At 44.0% G+C, this 12,859-nt stretch overlaps 1 long non-coding RNA gene across 4 annotated transcripts in view; it reads right to left on the bottom strand.

The window, feature by feature from the left end:
• Positions 1-1,828: 1,828 nt before the first annotated feature.
• Positions 1,829-12,859, bottom strand: part of LOC103349345 (methyl-CpG-binding domain protein 2) — a 74,146-nt gene continuing 63,115 nt past the window's right edge. For 2 of the 4 annotated variants that reach the window (XR_016213993.1, XR_011379324.2), the window contains 2 exons: positions 8,811-8,949; positions 1,829-5,408 (listed from right to left, as the gene is read on the bottom strand). This is a non-coding gene — a long non-coding RNA (methyl-CpG-binding domain protein 2). Of the gene's footprint in view, positions 5,409-8,810; positions 8,950-12,859 lie in introns of those variants that run through there. The other 2 variants (XR_016213995.1, XR_016213994.1) reach the window with 2 other exon arrangements.

The following is a 12,859-nucleotide window of genomic DNA, read 5'->3' as shown; positions in this document are numbered from 1 at the left end:
TTTTTGACAAAAGAGGTTGCAACCACTGATGAAAAATGCTGTATGTGGGCGCTGTGCTAGGTATTTTGCTAGCATTCACTTCCTAAATCAAAATGGAAAATCAAGCTACAGATGATTAGAATCTGTGTATGCCAGCCTAAGCCACCATATGCTGTCATGCATGGGGTGAAATCAATTAACCAGCCCTCAGGGCCATGTTCTTCTTTGATATACATTCCCTATTGAGAATTTTACAGAAGCAATGGACACCACCCCTGGAGGAAAGCACCAAGTCACAAAATTTCCCAACCAATGGCAACATGGCAGGGACCCCAGGTGAGGCCTGTACTGCAGCAGTGGTCTCACAACTCTTCATAATAAACCTTTTCAAAAACAAAAGCATGTGTTCTGAATGTATGTTTATTTATAAATGATATACATGTACTACTCTACTACTATGTGTGCAATAAACACCCAAAATTAAAGTCACAAGGATGTCATAAAAGCAAGTGTTCAAAAGTCAAGAATTTCCTTTCCCACACGCCCTGCCGGGCCTACAGGCCCACTCACGTCTCCTGCCCGACTTCTCAGAGCATTGAGCTCACAAGGCAAAAAGCTCAAAACACGAGCGCAGGAAGAAAATACAAACCCCATGTAAAAATAATTGCCAGTGTTCTGTGTCTAAGAAGACCAATTTCTACCTTTTACATAAGATAAATAATCCTGGCAATGATTTCTCAGCAGAAGAGTTCATGGAAAAAGCTTGATTCTTCAAAGGCCCAGCTTTCCTCTAAACAAGCACTAGGCCCCGTAGAAGCTTCCAGCCCACACCCTGTACCTGATGAACCAGACTGTGCTGCTGTCAGAGAAAAGGGCCGCTGCAGAGCTGACAGTGGGCCCAGCACCAGAAGATTGCCCAGCTATGGAAACAGACACCTCTACACCCGGATTCCCCACTCTGCACCTTCCTAGTCCGGGGAGTCGTTTAACCTCTCTTGGTCTTAGATTCCTTAACTCTTAAATGAGGAGAACCAGAACATGTTCGTGTTACACGGCTTCTATTTAGGTTAAAATTCAAAGATGCCGGTCAGGGAAGTGAAAGTGTCCTATACATTATAAAGTGCCATCTAAAGGAGAGGAACATAAAAACCATTTTGTTAGGTTGACACTGAGCTACAGTGGGGCAAGGTGCTACTTGTGATTCACACACCCCATGTCCAAGTACCTGGTTCATGCCCTGGCTACTCCATCCATCTGACTCAACTTCCTGCTAATGCACCTGGGAGAGGCAGTGGATGATGGTTCAAGTATTTGGTTCCCTGGCCATCCACATGGGAAACCCAGAAGAGAATCCCTGGCTTCTGGATTCAGCCTGGCCCAGCACCAGCTACTACAAGCATTTGGGGATGGACGATCTCTGTCTCTTCCTATCAATAGGTTTTTCAAATTAAGAACACAAAATCTTTTGTCTTCCTGTCATAAAAACAAAGCCAAATAATTTTTAAAACTTTATATAAAATTTGCGTTTGTCCTGTAGAGAAAATCAGCAAATTAAAATTTAAAAGTCCAACCCATGAAACGCAGACTGATAATTTGCTGCTCCAAGTCCCAATACCTCAGCTATTCCTAGCTAATTATGTTGTAGGACTTACATCCCCTGCCCCATCTTTCTGCACAGTAGATAGGCCAGGAGAATGAGCAACTGTCTCAGCAGCAGTGAAAGAAGTGTCAGTGGATAAGCTCAGAAAGTTCTGGGGTCCTGCACCCACCTGAAATCCCTTGTGCCTGGAAAATACAAGCTAGAGATGTCCTTCATGGATTAAGTCACTGAAGATGACTTACACAGACATTTTTAAAGCTTCAAAATTTATTGCTGTACATTTTCTCATAGCATTTACTATGGAAATACTAATAGTGCAAATATTTATTTTGGACTTTTATAGCATTGAGAGATCACAAAGCTTTTTGACATCTCTTGCAACCATTTATGAAGATGTTATTCAACTTACTTTAAAAATTCAAACAAGTGATCTTATATTCAAAGAGATTACACAATACTCTCTAGATCTCATCTCTAGAGCAAAAAGGAAAAAGGAAAGAGGACACAGGAAGCCACCAGGGCATTCCCTTTCTTAATAGCACAAACATCTTCCAAATCTTTTCCAATCACATGATTCTGTTCATTCACAAATTCATTCAACAAATGCTTACTGATAGGCTATTATGAGCCAGGTCCTGTGGACGAGAAGGTGAGAAGACACAGTCTTTGCTTTCATGGTGTTTACAGTCTAACAGTAGGAACAGACGTGCAAAAAAATTACAATACAATACAATAAAGTGCTTCCACAGAGGTATTTACAAAGTACAGTGGGAACTTGGAGGAGGGAAAAAGAGCATCTGCCTGTAGAAACAGGGGACAACATCACAGAGGAGGTAGCCATCGAGCTGACATGATCAGGAATTTGCCATGTAGAAGGTAAAGGTTGTCTCAGGCAAAGGAACAAAAGGTGCAAAGACACGGAGGCCCAAGGGACGCTGCAAAAGAGCAAGTAACAGTTTTTCTTGAGCCGAAGGCACAATGGGGAGAATGGCGGAATGAGGCTAGACAGGTAGGCGGAAACCAGGTCACGGAGAGCCTTTGACCATTCTTCCATTAGCTCGGCAAACAGGTAGTGAGGGCTTACTATGTGCCAGGCCCTGGGCTAAGTACTGGGGTACAACAGGGAACAAAACAGACACGGCCTTGCTCTTGTAGAGCTTACATTCTAGTAGAGAGAGAGACAAAAAGTCAACAAATAAATAAATACAGACTTAGAAAATTTCTACAAAGGAAATGACCAGTGTCCTGAGGCAGAAAAAAAGTGTTATGGGGTAGGGAGAAGTTAGGGTTATCAGCAGAGGCCTCTTGGAAGTGGCATAAAGACACCTGCAAGGAAAATGACAACAGTATGCTCCAATGGGAGCACTCTACGCACTAGGCACTGAGCTAAACACTTTATAAATGGTATCTCACTGAATCCTCACAACAACTCTATGAGGTAGGTATTATTATTCCTATTTCACTGAGGAGGAACAGGCTCAGAAATAAAGCAACCCGACAAGTCACACAGACAGCAAAAAACCAGGGTTCTAACACAGGTTCTCCTAATTCCAAAGTGCTTGCTCTTAAAACTTACTCTAAACTGCATACAAACGTTAAGTGGGGACTTTTGAGCAAGGAAATGATATGGTCACAATTGTTTTGAGAATCAATCTGATGACCACACTGGGGAGAGCAGAGGGAGGGGGAAGGAACAGTGGGGACGGCAGAAGCACAGGGTAGCCACTGAAAGCCCAGAGAGGAAGGGGGGTGTACACCACGCCAGTGGCTGTGCAATGGAGAAGAGATGGCCAGATGAGCTGTGAGGTCACAACAGCACTTTTCACAGATGGGATGTGGCAAGCAAACAAAGGGGATGACCACTGGACTTCTGCCTTGGGCAACCAGAGAAGATGGTTTGCTTTTACCCAGGCTGGGGAATGCAAGGTGGTGCTGGGTTTTATGGGGGAGATGGTGAATGTAATTTTGGACAAGCTGTCCTATGAGTATATTGTGAACACCCTGGATTTATGGGATAGTCTCCAGAGGATACCATGTAATGGCTTTCATACCTCGTTCTCCACCTGAGCAAAGTCTATTTTTTTAAAAAATCAAAATTTTGTAGTGTGTACACTGTGTTTTTGCTTTTACAAAGCTGTCTATAAAAGTATACGTTATCTTGGCTGGACTGTTTGTAAAAACAATGTATGATCACTATGGTGAAGTTATCATAAGCCTAATAAATGAAGAATCATGGACTTGCGGGAAGAGAAAAAAAACCTTTGGGATCTGTTCTAACTAGTTAGGCTAGCATTAAAAAAGGAATCAACACTAACTCCCTACCCCTATTAGAACTGGAGATCATCTGATGGGCCAGAGAAGTGCCCTCTGCTAACCGTCCTCCCAGCGTCTGCAGCTTCCCTGTGTATCCACCAGAAGGGCTGTGCCAAGGAAATTGGTGGCCTAAGGCCCAAACATCAAAGGTGAATGTAAATCAGGAATTCCAAGAAGTATCCATGTGGTTTGGCTTAAAGGTCCAGAAGTGTAGCAGCCCACACCTGGGCAGTCACAGTGCTTTGATGACTGCCCTCTTCTCTCCCTTTCCAGGAACTGGGAGGGAGCAGAGTCGAGCAGTACAGGTGATAGGGATGTGAAACTGATCACATCCTGGACCACATCATTCCAGGTCCAATTTTAAAAACTCAAAAGTTAATAAGCACATAATAAGTAAATACACATTATTTCCACTGTTTTGCAAAATTTGTTTTAATTTGCTTGTAACTACTCCCGCCCTTCCTTGGTATCAGATAAACTTAGGTATTTTTTTTTTATTTTAAAATCCATTTAATAATGTAATGCAAGCTTTAGTAATTAGCTGTCAAGAAATGTGAACAGTAAGGAAAGTTACGCTCATGAGTTTCAACGGAAACTCTCATCAGTCAGGTACTAACATGATGAGGTATTACAATCTGGTTCATTAAGCAACTCTGCCGCCTCTCCCGGCACCTGTTAACTTAGTTAGCCAGTGGACATTAGAAAAAACAATAGACATGGACTTCTTTTAACACCTGAAAGGTACTTGTATATCTGATTCATGCCAAAGGGGAGAAAAACCTTGTTTTTATACAATTACCAAAAGTACTGGTCACAAGCAAGGAAAAAAAACAAAAAAACATACACATGCTAGATGGCAATCTAGAATTCTGGGGAAAGCACAGTTCTCACATGTCTGGAAGCACACTGCAAATGAACACAGTGTACTCTACCACTCAATTTCAATCCGAGGCCCAGGGAGCAAAGGTGAACGGATCTCAGGAAGACTAATGCAGGGCTATTGTGTGTGTTCTTTAACAGAAACAATTCCAATCAGTCTGTGAATATAATCATTTATTCATCTTTACAGTGATGATGGAAGAATGTACAGGTGTCCTCTTTCAATAAAGTATAAAAAAATCTGTTTATATACAGTGAAGTCACAATATTTTTTAATTGGGAAATTTATTTGGTACTCCTGATCTGTTCATATTAAAACTGGAGGGGAAACAAACATTTCACGTAAGTGCTACATTTCCAGTAGATTGCACCTGGCATCAAAAGCTCAGCTTCATCTTAAGGGTCTTGCTTGATATTACAAAAGACTAATTTTAAGTCCTAGGACTCAAAATAAACATCATTTTTTGAATAATAGATATATACATCAAAAATACATCTAAAAAGGCATTGGTTAGTGCTATTAAAAAGCTCTATGTGTGTGCTCGGGTACATTGTTTTCTTACAGGCAAAACCCAGTGAAAACGTTTTTGTCCAATTTCTAAGAATTTGCTCTTGGGGAAAGTCAGTCGAAAGTTACCTGTAAGGGAAAAAAACAAACTTAAGTGATTCAATATTTTGTCAGGTGAGAGCTCAGCAAAACTTGCAAACGAAGTTAGAAATAAATTACCACTTAGTTACAGCACTTTGCAAATAAAAAGTACTCAACATATCTCTTTATTGTTTCACATTTTTATTTTGATAATAACCTTTATTACTTAAAGGTTATTCAATATTAAATACTTCATTTTCAAAGAAATCATGTACTCTTTTGTATGTTTATGCAAATATTTTCTCTTTTAAATCAGAATTCAAAACAGAAAACATAATAGATAACAGCCAAATCCAAACATATTTTGCAGAAATTTCTACTCACAACGGCTTATTCTACTTTGCAATGATTCATTGTACTATAAAATATTTAGAGATGACAGATACACACCAAGTCTTCTTATTGTCTAACTGGGTGAAACGGGTACTGTGCAATTGCAACTAAACCATTCATGTCTGATTCAATACTTCATTTATCTTTGTTCTTTAGTTACCTTTTACAATCACTATAGCCTGGACACTTCTCTGAGACTATAAAATGTAACACAGTAAACCTCCATCTGATATTTAACTAAGGTCCACCTTGCTAATAAGGAACATTAGAAAGAGCTGCCACGGGATGAGTGGGAGGGCACTGTTCACTCGAAGATTCTAGTTCCATCTTTTAGGAACCACCGGATGCTGGCCATGTCCCTCCCTTTGACAAGCTATGCCCTACCTATGCCACAGGTTATTACAGAGATCTAGTGAAGGGGCCATGCTCCTGTTTATTAAGCATTTTAGGTGCATATAGAGCTACATGAAAGAGTTTAGGTAAATGTAATTTGGTGACGTCTAATCTTTTAAATTTACTTTTGGTCTTCCACAATCCATAAATCTAATGACCTGACCCAATAATTTCAGTCTCAAATTTATATCATGACAAAAATAATAATCTTTCCCTACTTAATGCACCAGAATAATGGCTACTTTTACAGAACTCACTAAAACTCACTCAACGGTAATTACTTCTACTGCTATGCACATCTGTGCGAGGCCATGAGCAGTCACCAGCTTCCACATTAGGAAAGTGCCTGGGGCCCACAGCACAGCGTACACAGATTCAGGTGCTGCTCTGATACCCATCCGACAAGTACCCTGCAAAGGAAGCCTGGGCCTAGTCAGGGCTCAATGAGGTACCCTACTTATCCCAAACTCATTTCTCCAGGAAAGCTGAAGGCAAAACAAAAAGCGAACAAGCTCCGACAGAAAAGGAGGGCTCTGAGACCGAGAGGCCATTCGGCCGCAACGGCACAGACGCTGGCAGAGGCGCGGGGCCCACAGTCCCTCCACGCATCAGCGACAGCAGGGCTGCAGCCTCACACGAAAGAAACGACGTCAGGCTTCCCTCTGGAGGACTCGCACCCACTAAGGACACTCACCCAGGTCCACACAGCACACCTTTGTCAGCTTAGAAAACAAAACCCAGAGTGTCAGCAGCCGCTTCCCATCCTCAGGAAAGGGGGGGAAAAAGATTTAAAAAAGAACTGAACTGGATTCAAATGGTTCTGAACAGTCAGAAAACTGTGTGACCCAAAGTGTTGCTGATCTAAGACATTATATTGATTTTGGTAACAGGTGGCACGAACTGACCCTGAATTAAGAAAAAAGCAGGCTGGCGCCGCAGCTCACTAGGCTAATCCTCTGCCTTGCAGCGCCGGTACACTTGGTTCTAGTCCCGGTCGGGGCGCCGGATTCTGTCCCGGTTGCCCCTCTTCCACGCCAGCTCTCTGCTGTGGCCAGGGAGTACAGTGGAGGATGGCCCAAGTGCTTGGGCCCTGCACCCCATGGGATACCAGGATAAGTACATGGCTCCTCCATCGGATCAGCGCGGTGCACCGGCCGCAGCGGCCATTGGAGGGTGAACCAATGGCAAAAGGAAGACCTTTCTCTCTGTCTCTCTTTCACTATCCACTCTGCCTGTCCAAAAAAAAAAAAGAAAGAAAGAAAAAAGAAAAAAGAAAGAAAGAGGCAGTCGTAGGAAGGTAAGACTGTGTTTCCAGTATTGAACTCCCCTGCCACACTGCACACCCTTCTCTACTGAATGGGAATCCTTCTACTCACTTGCCTGACAAGCCCAAGTCATCTTGGCCACTCTTGCACCCACTCACCTGGCCAAGTCGATTTTATTTCCAAACACGGATCTGCCCTTTCCCTCTTCTCTTCCCTCACACGCTGCCAGCACCCTCATGAAGCCACCACCATTTCTTGTTGGAACCACAAAACCCCCCAAGTGGATTTGGAGTCCAGGCTTCCCTACTCCATGCAGCAGCCACAGAGATCCCGTAAATAAGCAAACCTGTTCATGCTACTGACCCTTTAGTGGATTCCCACAGGGTTTAATGATCACACTCAATGTCTTTTATAACCCACAGGCACCGTGACTAGGAATGTCTTTCACACATTCCCCAACCCTCCCCAGAGTTACTGCATTCCAACCACATTGACTTTTCATTGCTGTTCCATAAAGAAACGAGGCTTCTGCTTTCTGTTCTTTCAGGACTTTCTACCCCACCTCCCCCTGGCTCACTCCTACCCATCCTTCAGGGTCAGTATAAAGGCACTTATTCAGACAGGGCTGTGGACCCTTCACATCATGTGAGCTTCCCCAGCACCCCACCACCACCACCACCTTTGGCTTCAAGGAAACAAATAAATCAGCACAGCTGGGGTGGCAGAAAGCAAGACAAGGGCTGCCCAAACAAAACAGGATGGGAGCTGGGAAGCAAAGTGTGGCCTCTGAGGTTTTTGTGCCATCATCTACAGAACACACATCCAATTGTGTGTCATCACCTACAGAGGACGTATGTCCACTGGAACAGAGCCCAGGAACCTCTTATGTGTGCTCAGTAGAAAACCAAATTTCCTTTTTTTTAGGGTTGATTATGTCCTTATTCTGCATACATCAAGTCTGCTAGAGAGAACTTAGAAAGAGGGAGATTTCGCCTACTTTGCAGCACGATTTTAAAGAAAGGACAAAGTACTCTAGGAGGCCAGTACTGCAGAGATGAGCGCTGCTGCCACATTCCGCAGCCATGATTCCTACCTGGGCAGAGCCCTTCTCATCTTTCTCTGCTTTTCTCCAATGATGCCTTGGAGATTTTCCACCTGGCTTTAACCAAGGAGGCAGATCCCTCATGGGTGACTTCAGGGATGTGAATGCCCTTACGTAAGAAGAACAAGGGACACAGTAACTTGTATGTTCCTTAAGCACAGAGAAGAGGGCCAAACAGCAGCACAAGCAGTAACCTAAGCAAAGCAGCATTCCAGCTCACTGCCCGGGGGCTACAAAGGCTACTGGGAAACAAAACAGCTGAAGTCCCACATGTCTCGTCTATGCTCATGCAGGTACCTGATCATTTTCTTAGGCTTCATCTGCACTGTCCATTTCAATATCCATCTCTTCTGTGTCCGCAGCCCGGGACAAGATGTCTGCCATCAGTGCTTCTTCCAGCTTCTTGCGTACTTGTTGCACTCGCTCTTCCTGTTTCCTTTTCAAATCGAAAAAAAGAGAAAGACGGCAAATTTGGCAAGCAGTGAAAACAGAATCGGATACAAAAGTACATCCTTACTTCAAAATTATTCAATTCCTGAAAACTGAATACATTTAACTCCTTAGTCTTTGCAGAAGTTGCCTGCACACTCACAAACCAGATCACACCTACGAGCCTTGCCAAAGAGGAATGTTCCCTCATCTCAATGAGACTTCTAGAGGCAGACTCACATGAGGGACTTGCTATTCAATTTCAATGTTATCAAGCAAATGAAACTTCGACTTTATTCCTATAAAAGATAATTAGAAAGGACCTGGAAACAGGGATATAAGAGGGAGTTAACAAGGAAAGAAAGGCAGGCAGCTGGTTAGATGAAGCACTGAGAAAGAACGAGGAAGCAAAGGCAAGATAAACTGAGATTTGCTTGGTAATTCTATATCTGTGTGAGTGGAGAGCTCTCCCCTGGATTCCTGGATCTGTAAGAAACAAGTCAGTACCAAGGAGCCAAGAACAACAATCCTGGGGCCGGTGCTATGGCACGGTGGGTTAAAGCCCTGGTCTGCAGGGCCAGCATCCCATAAGAGTTCTGGTTCCAGTCCCAGATGCTCCATTTCTGATCCACCTCTCTGCTAATGCACTTAGGAAAGCAGAGGAGGATGGCCCAAGTCCTAGGGCCCCTGCACCTATGTGGGAGACCTGGAAGAAGCTCCTGGTTCCAGATCGGCTCAGCTCTGGCCGTTGCAGCCACTTGAGCAGTGAACCAGCAGATGCAAGACCTCTCTCTGTGTCTCTACCTATCTCTGTAACTCTTTCAAATAAATAAATAAATAAATCTTTAAAAAAAAAAAAAAAGACCAACAATCCTGTTTACCATGCACAAAGCCTGACAAGTATCGCATCAAATATAGGAGCTGGGAGGTTAATTACATGCAATGAGGGACAGGCATTTGGCCTAGCAATTAAGATGCCACTTGGGATGCCTGTACCCCATATCCAGAGTGCCTGGGTTTGAGTCCTGGCTCTGCTCATGATTCCAGCTTTCTGTCAGTGTACACCCTGAAAGGCAGCAGGGGACAGTTCAAGTACTTAGGTTCCTGTCACCCATGTGGGAAACTTGGGTTGAGTTTTGAGCTCCTGACTTTGACCTGGCTATTGTGGGCATCTGATAAGTAAACCAGTGGGTAGGAACTCTTACATGTGCATGCCATCTCTTTCTCTCTCTCTCTCTCTCCCTCTCTCTGTCTTTCCTTCTCTCTCTCTCTCTCTCTCTCTCTCTCTCTCTCTGTGTGTGTGTGTGTGTGTGTGTGTGTATCTGCCTCTCTGCCTCTCAAATAATAAAGTAAAATAATTATTTAAAAAGATCTGTTTCTTTGAAAGTCAGAGTTAGAGAGATGGAGAGAGAGATCGACCTTCCATCTGCAGGTTCAGTTTCCCAAATGGCCGCAATGGCCAGGACTGAGCCAGACCATAGTCAAGATCCACGAGCTTCATCCAGTCTCCTTCATGAGTAGTGGGGGTCCAAGCACTTGGGCCATCTTCCACTGCTTTCCCAGGGCATTAGCAGGGAGCTGGATCAGAAGTGAACAGAAGGAACACAAACTGGTGCCCATAGGTAATGACAGCATTGTAGGTAGCAGGTTTACCTGCCATGCCACAATGGTGGTCCCTAAAATGATTGTTTTCAAAAGGCCATGCCATGAGTCTCTGTAGGTTTGTGAATGCAAAGGTACCTCAAAGGCAAGAATTAGTAATTCCAACTTGTAAAAATGGCTCTGGGGCTGGCGTTGTGGCTTAGCGGGTAAAGCTGCCACCTGCAGTGCCCGGCATCCCATATGGGTGCCGATTCTAGTCCTGGCTGCCCCACTTCCAATCCAGCTCTTTGCTATGACCTGGGAGAGCAGTAGAAGATGGGCCAAGCCCTTGGGCCCCTGCAACCACGTGGCAGACCAGGAAGAAACTCCCAGCTTCAGATCAACCCATCTCCAGCCGTTGTGGCCAACTGGGGAGTGAACCAGCAGATGGAAGACCTCTCTCTCTCCCTCTCTCTGTATGTAACTCTACTTCTCAAATAAATAAATAAATCCTTTTAAAAAAAAATGACTCTGAGCTAACAGCTGGAGAGCAAAGCACAGGCAGAAAGGCTTGGTATGCACCTAATCTTTTTGTTTTTTTAAAAAGACTTATTTATTTATTGGAAAGGCAGAATTAGAGAGAGAGAGAAAGGGAGAGACAGAGTGATCTTCCATCTGTTCACTTCCCAAATGGTGACAATGGCTAGAGCTGAGTTAATCTGAAGTCAGAAGCTTCTTTTGGGTCTCCCATGTGGGTGTAGGGACCCAAGCACTAGGTCTACCCTCTGCTGCCTTCCCAGGCACATTAGCAGGTAGCTGGATGGGAAGTGGAGCAGCTGGGACAAGAGTTAGCATCCATATGGGAATACAGTTCTGCAGGCAGCGGGTGGCTTTACTGGCTACCCCACATCAGATCTTTAAAAAGCAGAAAAAAGCGCTCCCCAAGAAGACAGGAGAGAAACTCCTAACACATGTCTAGCAAGCCAGGCATACTCAAAATAAATTTAAATCGAGAACCAAGTAAAGGGGCGAAATTCAAGAAACATAAGAGAAAAGATTGGTAAGTAAAGGTCCCAGCGACAAGAAGAAAGGGAGAAGCAAAGGTCCAAGATTAGCCTTGCACTGAAAATGAGACAAGCACACGTTGCAGCCAGAAGATAGATGTGAGAATGCATGAGCAGTGGGAGGTGAAGCAGACAAAGGCAAGTAAGAGACATAGCAAGAAATACTGAGGGCTCTACTAGCAGTGGGCAGGGAGGATGATCTCTGTGTAAATAATTGAGGATGGCAGACTGCAGCACTGCTCAAACCTGGGACGGTAGCAAAGTCAAGAAGCAAAGGCACCAAGGATTCTATCAGAAGCAACTCTTGGGACACAGAACCAGCTGCAAAGTTCCCCACACTCTACTGTAGACCACATTTCTTTTACTAGAACAGGACTAGGTCCAAGGCAGTAAAGGAAACATACACTGTGTAGTCAAAAAACTTCAGAAGTCTTTATTAAAATCCAAAGGCAGCACAAAAAGCTAGATTTCCACTTTTTAAATGAGTTTTCCAAAACTAAGCTCTGCAGCCTCTGTTGTATTAAAAGAAATCAGCTAACAGGTTTTTCTGTAATGCAGCAGGGTCAAGAGCACATTTGTTTCCTACAGAGTTAGTGCTGCCTCTGGTTCAGCGATTCAAAGCTCAGGACAAATGGAGCACCAGTCTCACTGGAGGTCTCTCCTGGCAGCAGTGTACAGCACTCTGCACAGCTGCCCTGTAGGAGACATGGAAGATGGAGCAAATGATCCCTGTGGGTTGGAAAATGTACTTAAACTCTTAAGTTTCTTTACTTATTTAACAACTGCTGACATTAAAGTAATTGTCCCCTGTGGAAGGCTGATTTCTAAGATGGACTAAGAGTCTCTCTTCTTACCTGCATCTACATCTCGTACATAATTCCCTCCCCTTAAGGGTGTGCGTCAGTTGTGACTATGATGGGATGGCACTCCATGATTAGATTACTAATAAACTGACCTTGGGTTACTCCAAAAGAAAGATTACTATGATGTGCCTAACCTAATAACAGCCCCTAAAGGGTATTCTTGAAAAAGCATGGAAGGGCATAAGGGAGGGTCACAGGGCAAGGGACTGCAGGCACATCTATGTGCTAGAAGCTGCCCCCACCTCTTAACCAACAAAAGAACAAAGGCCTTAGCCCCAAGAACCATTCTGCAACACCCATATGAGCTGCAATGAGAACCCCAAGTTCCAGGAGAGTACACAGTCCAGCCAGTACTTTGATGTCGGCTTTGCCAAGACCCTGAGCAGAGAACCCAGGCACGCCTGGCCCA

The sequence above is a fragment of the Oryctolagus cuniculus genome, chromosome 10, assembly GCF_051225735.1.
Source record: "Oryctolagus cuniculus isolate XC-2025 breed Fujian yellow rabbit chromosome 10, ASM5122573v1, whole genome shotgun sequence".
Lineage (NCBI taxonomy): Eukaryota > Metazoa > Chordata > Mammalia > Lagomorpha > Leporidae > Oryctolagus > Oryctolagus cuniculus.
The sequence above is the reverse complement of the archived record's forward strand: the minus strand, read 5'-3'. Positions and strand labels throughout refer to the sequence as shown.